The sequence below is a fragment of the Macrosteles quadrilineatus genome, unplaced genomic scaffold (assembly GCF_028750875.1).
Source record: "Macrosteles quadrilineatus isolate MER2022 unplaced genomic scaffold, UCM_ALF_1.0 Scaffold_6__1_contigs__length_79288215, whole genome shotgun sequence".
In the NCBI taxonomy this organism is placed as follows: Eukaryota; Metazoa; Arthropoda; class Insecta; order Hemiptera; family Cicadellidae; genus Macrosteles; species Macrosteles quadrilineatus.
The window spans coordinates 9,347-18,694 of NW_026542599.1; positions in this window are offsets into that span (position 1 = coordinate 9,347).

The window sequence follows — 9,348 nt, forward strand, 5'->3', positions numbered from 1 at the left end:
CAGTGTTAGAAGTAAACATTTCTCACGTTCATTCATTTGATCTGACATTAAGCAAGTTTATTTTACCATCGTGACAACACTATGTGCTTCGTATATTTTTTCACTTCCAAAGTAAGTTGCAGAGCAGTACTGGCAAATATTATTCATCTCACCAAGTGAATGTGTATATGGATGTGTATCTGTTAGACCAGGCCTCTCTTTCTATACTCTCCTTATACGCATAAGATACCTTATTATTAATTGTCTCCTCCATCCGTTTTCAATATTTCTTCTTTGATCTTCAGGCATTTTCCGTTCTTCCAACAAAACTGATTAACTGTTTAACTTGGTCTTAACCTACTATGTTTAAAGCTAATGAGTTTCTTTTTATAAACAGCTGTTTTTTGTTTTTAAATTTGTTCTATGTATTTCTTATGGGGAAAACCCGACCTTTGAGAGGGTCTCGCGCCCTTAAGAGTAGACATTTTAAAGTTCTAAAACCTTATTGCAAAACTACATATTGAGACGGATCTTTTGACACCTTGAACGTCGAAATTGGTCTACAAATAAGGGAGGAGTTGCGTTAACAAAATACGGCTTCACGTATTATATATATAGATTTTTTTATGACCTTTCTTAATTGTTGAGGTAGTTTTTGTGCCATTTCGGTGTTATTTAAACCATTGGCATTTTAAAGATTTTTCTAAAGGGACTGTCCAAAACCCTGGTTATTCAGTGCTACTCGTATTCTCGTGTATAAATAATAATTTGATAAAAATTTCTTAATCTTACTATTTTATCTAACAATGTTTTAGTCTCGCCCAATACATGTTTTGTTGCACAGGCAAAACCTTTAGCTATTTCTTAACTAGATCCTTACCTGGTTTCAAACCCTGCACTTATTGTTAAATCAAGTAAAAGTTTCTGCAGTTCTGTAAATTTTATCATAATTCGAGTTTTAAATAATCACTCACAACCACAAACACTTCCAGCCCTGTTACACACACGTGGTACGGATTTCTCTGTTTACCTGTCTGTTTGTCTAGACAACTCGACGCTAGACACGTGGTGTCTGTCAGACAACAATCACCGTGTCTGTCAACACAGCCATATGTCTGTCAGACACTTGCTTACACTTTGTTCTCTGGCATTAGTTAATTAATGTGTGAGTTGTTAACGAGAATTAATCATGCTTTACTGTGGACACAAATCAGTGGATTAAACACACTTTGGTATTAAAGTACCAAAGAAAAAGGCATATTTTCAATTTTCTTTCTTTTTCGGCTCAAAAATGTCTATCGTAGATTCACAACCTTTTTTCCTAACGTTACTTGACAAATTGGGCTTTCTTGTACTGATTATAGCACACCAAGTAGCTAATTGCTGCATGTACTTACTTTTGCGCACTCATTTTACTTTTGCCGCTCTAATTTTTTTTCCGCACTCCAGTATTTCACCCAAACAACACAAACATATGTGCTTTTATTACGCACGTAATACGTGTACGCTTGAAAATAAGTTTGCAACATTTAAATATATTACGACTACGATCAGCTGGTGCAGTGTTTCCCATCTCGTTCAACGCTTGGATTTAACCTAAAACGTGTTGTATAGTGATTGAGAGACTTATTATTTCTATTCTATGGTTAATAGTACTTGTTATTTCTATGGTTAATAGTAGGTCGTAGATGTAGCAAAAATATAATGTGTAACCCAAGCGCAAAGGGCCTTTGCTGCACTAGAGAAACTTTCCAAACTCGCCTGCGTCTCGTGCGTAAACATTTCTCTCATCTCGTGCAATAGTTACACAAATAAATTGCTACCGACTCGAATAACCACTACTTACAACCATGTCTATTAGCAGTCTAGTTACAGCATCCAAAAAGACAATTCAAAATCTTATCTGTGTAACATAAAATTATAGATTGTCTAGTTCTCGTGTCCCCTTCGAACATCCACTTCACCCACTCGTAAACATCTGTTAGTGTGTGTGTGTGTGTGTGTGTGTATGTGTAGGTAGGCAGCATTCCCATGTCACTAAGCTTCTTACCGTTCTCTTTATAGATGTTATCACCCATTGATACCCGGGCCCTTCTCTACATCGGTGGATCTCCCATTGTATCGTCGGGGTTAAGTAACATCCCAACTAAGCCCTCTGTTCTGTCTTCCTTCTACCAGCTTTGTCGATATTCAACTCTGCTTCGTGTTGTTGGTTGGAGAGATCTCGAGATCAGTTTCCGATTCAGTTTTCAGTAGTCAGGAGCAGCTTTTCAGCTTTTCCGATAAATCAAAACTATTAGAATCGGTTGAAGTTTACATTAACCTAGGCTTGCAAGCAATGAAAGTCGCTATTACCATAGTTAATCTATGTGTGTTTTCAGTTTGAGAACACAACTTGATTGTATTGAAACGGAATTGACGATAATCATTGAATCATTGCTAAAGATAGTGAGGTAGACATCTCGTTTATGATTGCCAGCTGTAGCCAAATTTCAGGCAAAGAATGCATAGTTAAGCTGTCACATTTACAGTATTCCCTTATTGAAGTTATATTTTCTCCGTTGGTTTTCCATACTAATTTCCTTCACGAGAATTTTTTCATACAGTATCGGTTTACGAGAACATAACAAAAATATGCTTTAATAGTTGCGTAATTAGTTTTGGATGATTTTGGTGTCTAAAGGAAGTAGGGTAGTGTGTTACTACAGAGCCCCCTTTTTGGCTGAAGAGGACTAAGTCCTAAAACAGCCTCAGTCCAGTAGGGTCTCAGCTCTCTGGATTGGAACGTCACGAAGAACAGAACAGAACAGCCCCCTTTCAGACAGTTGTTCAATTGAACTATAGTAAGTGGGTAGTCGTTTATTATAAAACTGGATAAAGCTTTAGAACTACTTTTGAAACAAATTTTTTTTCATACGGTACAGTATGTGTCGATATTCAACATTCAATCGACATATTCGTCAATGTTTACAATATATAATCTATCATATCCTAACATATACACTTTTATATCTGGGTGTGAGCACAGAAAACGTACTACTATACAGTACGTTTTCTGTGGTGTGAGTGATATTAGATATTAGATGTGTCACGAAATCACAAGTTCACCGCTTCGATTCTGATTCTGAGAAAAGTCCGTGGCTTTTTATTTGGAAACTATACCTAACTTTTCTTGATGGTTGGAAATTTAGTAATGCATCCTTGCTATTTCTTGTGGCGTTCTTAAGTCAATGACAAATATCCACACGATTCTCAATCTTATTCCATTCAAGTATTTGGCATTGTATCAATTCACTCATTATGGTGGGTCCTACTAGGTCTTGGATCTACCATTAAATTAAGTTGTACCTCCTAAATAACCTTGTACCCTGATTGGAACACATGTAGGCAGCCATGATGGGAGGTAAATCTCTCCAGAACGGCTGTTTTCACCCGTGTCGGGAGCTGCGGAAGGTCCGTGATTGTAGTTTCCTGGCCTCGGGCTCCAGGAGATGATCAACGCTAATTTAGGTCACCGTGTCGATCATTTCCCCCGGTCTGTACTTCGTTTTATTTCGCGGAAGTTAATTACGTCCAGGCTTTATTGTATTTTGTATCCTCATCGCGTGGAAGGGAGGTAGTGAATTTAAATTGTGTTACATTATGACCAGTGTGATTGGACTATGCCAGCACAGACTTAAACGAATGTTTTCTATGTCGACTTCGTCGTTTGTTCAATGATGGTAGACAGGCAGGGTACTATTGACGAAGATTAGTTCACATAAAGGGGAAGGTACAATAGACTATTTCTTTTTCGTCGATTTGGTTGAGGGAGATGACCATGATATTGATTATTGGACTGTATTCCAATTCGGTCATCACCGAAGACAATTTCCACTATATTAGGAGTTCAAGAGAAAGAGGATATGTTGGGACGATACACTTATCAGTAATAATTTCTTAAGGTAGCAGTGCACACTTGGTTAAGTATTTCAAGCTAAAATGAGTAAAAAGTGTAGAAATGAGTGCCTTATGTTTTTTTATCACCTTTGCAAGACCAGCAGTTTCTGTGGTCATGACCATTCACTAAAGTCATAAGATAATGGTCAGTTCGAAGAAGAATTTCAAAAACCTTATTTCACCTGATCATTCCCTTTCGTCTTCTTAACTAAGTACTTTTCTTCTAAAATCCCTTAAGAGGAACCTCCTCAAGCTTAAACAGCTGGTAACTCCTACCTTCTTTGATCGAGGTCAGATCTGCAAGATTTCGCAACGTGAAGAGAGAGGAACTGAGAAAACAGAAAGACAGAGAGGTAAGAAGGTGCGTGTGGGTAAAGATAAAGCCTGTTAATTGATCTTAAACCACTCACTTCCAGATACTTGTCTTGATGATTTATAAGCTTCTTTGCTATCAGAGTATCTACACCTATGGACTGTCTTCGGCTTGATCGATAACTCTGGGATTCCGCACATGCTAGACGAATCTTGATCGAGTAGAAACAACTTTTTGGGATAGTAAGGTGCTTTATAGTAATTATTTACTGCCTTATCATTGCCCTGTCCTAATTAGGATACATAATGATAGTTGTATGGCTTCAAGTTGAGATATTTTTTTAAAAGTAGGGGAAATTATTTTTGCTTAAGATATCTTATCCATGTTTTATGTAAATAGGTCGGTCTACTGCTAATATGATTTTGGGTAATTTTGGTAATTTTTGGGATTTTGGGTGATTTTGGGTTTTACATTATCAAATGTTAAAAACCCCATTTGTCATTGGTGGAATTTGAACTTGGGTCCCAAGATAGTCTTAGAGTACTGTACTCAACCCACAATACCAGCCTATTATCAGTTTTATTGTAGCTGGTGGCTTCATATTTTAGCTTATTATGGTCGTCTTATAAATTCGACTTGTTACTAACTTTTCCTTGTTCGCGACCTATGTAGTAAAATAATAAAAGTATTTTCAAAATCCTCGTACGCAACTTAACTTAACTTTCCTACTAGCATTTATTCATCAATCATATTCGGTATTCCTAAGCAGATGATTGGTGTTTGCTAGTAATAAATAGGTAGTAACCACAACAAAAGTCACCGGTTGCGATGGTTGGATCCTGAACCCAGGTGTTCTGATATTTTGGCTTTAAAAAAATAACCTGTTTAAAAACAGGTGATCTTAGTAATTAGTAACAAATCTACTCAGATAATCTACTCAATTGTCTACGCATCTTGCGTTTAAATTAAGCCTAAAACTCTTCTATGCGTGTTGCTGCCTCAAAGTAATGGTAAGCTAAAAACACTTGCATAACAAGAGCTTCTTCCATATTTTTTTCTTTTCTGAGCAATCAAGACCGAATTGTAAAAATCTTTTGAGAGGATTCCATTGGAAAGAAACCTTCAATCTTTGGCGATTCCAAAAGTCGAAAAATATACATCGAACTTTCTACAGTATACCATAAATGTCTGCGTCCTTTAACTGGAAGCTAAAGAACACTAGACCACTAGACCTATTCCTTGTTTACTTTAAAAGGTATTCACACCATTCTTACCCTTAGACTTGCACGATTCCCAATAGCCTCGCGCTCAGAGTATTCCCAACGACACCGTTATGGAGAAATATGTTGTCTCCGAGTTTGAAGAATGTGGTTGAGATTCTTTGGCTTTGTGCAGCGGCTGGTGCAGTAGGATATTCTACGGCACAATAAACTCGTGAACATATGGTTACATGATAATAATATAACTGTACGCCTACCAGGGATTACAAGATAAAAACTGGCGATTATGGATTGAAATAATTGTGGTTTGGAAGAAATGTCGTATAGTGCGACCTTTTCTTCTTCAATAATTGATGAAAAATGAATATGATACCTGTTGGAGATCTTTCAGAAGTTTTTCAGAAGTCAATGGGTTGAACTGACTTCTCACTATTTTTGGATCAGGTGGAGATATTTCCATAGTATTTTAAATAGTTATTTATGTAACTAGTGTGCGAAGTGGCTGTATATGAGAGAAATGTTTAGCACTAGCCGCAGGCGAGTGTGGAAGGTTTCTCGAGTGCAGCAAAGGCACTTTGCACTCCCGTTACAAATTATATTTTTAAAATGTGTTATCTGTTGATTAACAAACTTAAAAATTATGACACACAAAGAAAGGATTTATTTCTTGTCAAACAAAATTGAAAATTCACAATAAATTAGGAGAAAACATGTAATCAACTATAGTGTATTCAATCAAACTTAAACGGACAAGAGGCACTTTAATACAAACCCATGAATTAAGAATATGATAAGAAGTGTACCTGCAATATCCAATTTAAATTTCCGCAATTAGATATTGGTGAATATACACATTTTGATGTCACTCGTAAAAAAACAATCCCCAAACCTAAAAAGATGCCATTGAAATTAACCGAACTAAAAATCCATGCCAATACATCCACCAGATGAAATTATAGCTCTAGGATTGCAATTGAAGTATAAATATTGGAAATGCAGCAACGCCTATTTATAAGCTTAATTAGTGAGTGTAGAAAGGAGTTATATGACCTGGGCAGCTGGTAGGTTTGTTACAAGACCTAAGATCAATTTTTCTTTATCCAAAACCAATTAAAAAACAACTATCAAGGACAGTGGACAGCTGGGTCCAGTTTCGATCCATCTTAAAGCATTTCTCCTGTTCGTATAGTTTTTTTCAGATTTCCAGGTGAAAAAGTAATTGACATAGATCAAAACAAATTATTATCTGTTCCAACCCAGTTACGATGTTCTAATATTTAACCCTCATTTACCCCAAACTCTTCATAAACCAACATATACTAAACATAATCAGTAAAGCCACATAATTGTGCCATTCTAATTGGCATCATCCAAATAAATCTAACATAAGTTATGCAAATGCAGAAATGCAAACCAGCTGCTAAGTGTAACCATTCTAGTTACCAATCGACACTTGACTTAGCATTAGCATTTATAGTGGACTGTTTAAATCGCAGCCAGAGGCTAAGTCGCGGATCAAAGGGGCAAGATGGCTTGTTTTAAATGTTCATTTCGATACTTCAAAGACAGAGGATTAGTAATTGTGGATGCTTGATAAACTGTTATTTTAAGAAGTCTATTGTAGTCTTAATGGTTCTGTGGGACTGAACGAATCGTGGTGTTTGTGCTATGGCTTGATTTAAGTACGTTACATATTAAGTGTTTAAGTTTAGTGTTTAGAACGAATATTTTCGTGCATATACAGGATGAGTTTTAAATGAGTTCCCCCCCTACTTTTTTCTACATTTCTTAAGATTTCAACTCCAGACCACATCAGATCATTGTAGAGTAGTAAGTACTTCATTTTGACTGGGTATAAATTTTTGGCCGCCATCTTGGATCTGCCATATTGGATACAAAGTTTTTTTTCAAATGCAAAGGTAAGGTTATGACCCATCGTTTCAAACTAGATTTTTACGCTGAATACGATGCTGCAATCCGTTTTTAAAAATCTTGATCCGTTCTAAAGTTATGAGTACTGTTTAAAACTTTATTTTTAGCCAATTTTAAAAATTGTGCAGTTACAAACTAAGACTATAATCGTATCCAAGTGATCATAACCAAGTGAAAATAGGTTGAAAATGACTGGTGGTGTATACTTATCTTTATCTAGCTCTATTTTACGATTATAGTCTGAGTTTGTAACTGCACAATGTTAAAATGGGCTAAAAATAAGTTATAAAATGTTTTCATAACTTTAGAATGGATCAAGATTTTTAAAAACGGATTGCAGCATGATATTCAGCGTAAAAATCTAGTTTGAAATGATGGGTCACAATCCTACCTTTACATTTGAAAAAAAAACTTTGTATCCAATATGGCAGATCCAAGATGGCGGCCAAAATTTTATACCCAGTCAAAATGAAGTACTTACTACTCTACAATGATCTGACGTGGTCCGGAGGTGATATCTTAAGAAATGTAGAAAAAAATAGGGGGGGAACTCATTTAAAACTCACCCTGTATATACAATGTTTATAAGGCCATTAAGGGATGTCATTGACTTTGGATACTGTATATTTATTTGTTTAGAATTTTTTTAAGTGTTAATGTTTTTAGGGGTCAATTTTATATTATGGACTTGACTTTTTAATGGTAAAATAGTTCTTATGTCAAGCAAACGTTTACAAATTGTTAGTTTTCCTTGGTTAAAATAGATTTAAACTAAATAATGTTGGCATTAAATAACTGGTTAACATCAAATTGTCAAATTTGCCTTAGACTAATCATTAATGATGACAAACCTATAAGGGAGCTAGTATAATTTACAGTTATGTATTTTAAAATTGCAAACAAAAGTTCTAACAAAAAAAGTGCAAACAAAAAAAAATTCTGTCATCAGTTTACTTTTTAAAATAAATACGCAGCGATTAGGATGGTCGTGTACTAATTCCAATTGTCTTTAGTCTGGATTGGTACAGCAGGTAACTAAAAATCAAACAACTGTTATTTATTTTAAAATTTCTGTTTTTTAAACAGTAAAGCTCATACGATTTCACATGAAATATGATTAACATAAACTATCAATGGATTTTAAAGATTAAACACTTGAATATTATGTCAACAATACATGTTTAGAAAGTAGTATATCAGTGGCTGTAGGCCTAGTTCTTTGTCAGGGTTTTCGGACGTCAGTACATCTAGGCATACATAACAATGATACACCCATGAGTCACACTCATTTACATGTATAATTTTTCAACCATCCCATTGTCTTATTCACTGTTTGAGACTCACTTAAACAGCAATTACAAAAAGTGACTTAATAGTTGGATCTCACGTTTTCGACTTTTCAATTTTTATGCTCAAGGGAGATTGCATTTTTTATATTTGAGAATGTTTTATGTTTGATAACTGTGGAAGTTGCTAGTTCAATACCAATAGGTATCGATTATAGAAATATATGATGGCATTTGCCATAGGTTGATTTAAGTCGTGAAAAAACAGGGTTTGGATTGTTCCCCTAAACGGGAAACGGACAGAGGAGCGCAAGTCGTAAAACTGTCAACCCCTCGGCCGAAGAATTCGTCGGGGTAGGACCAAGGAGCGCAGAGGTGCTTGCGCTCCTTGGTCCTACCCGTGCAAGAAACTAATCCCCTACTTACGAGGGTTGAACAAGACAATGCTTGAGTCGACCCTGTGAGTATATCCCATTAGTCGCGCCTCACTGACTTCACCATTGATTCAGGTATATTTTTCTAGTGCAACTTATTACCAAACTAATGTATCAACAAATTACCAGGCCGTACACTTTCACTTTCGAATTTAAATTGCAATATAAAAGCTGATCCTTCAGTTGAATGTTAAACCCCATTTAGATTTTTTTTATTTTATAAAAATGGATTTTAAATAGGCTAC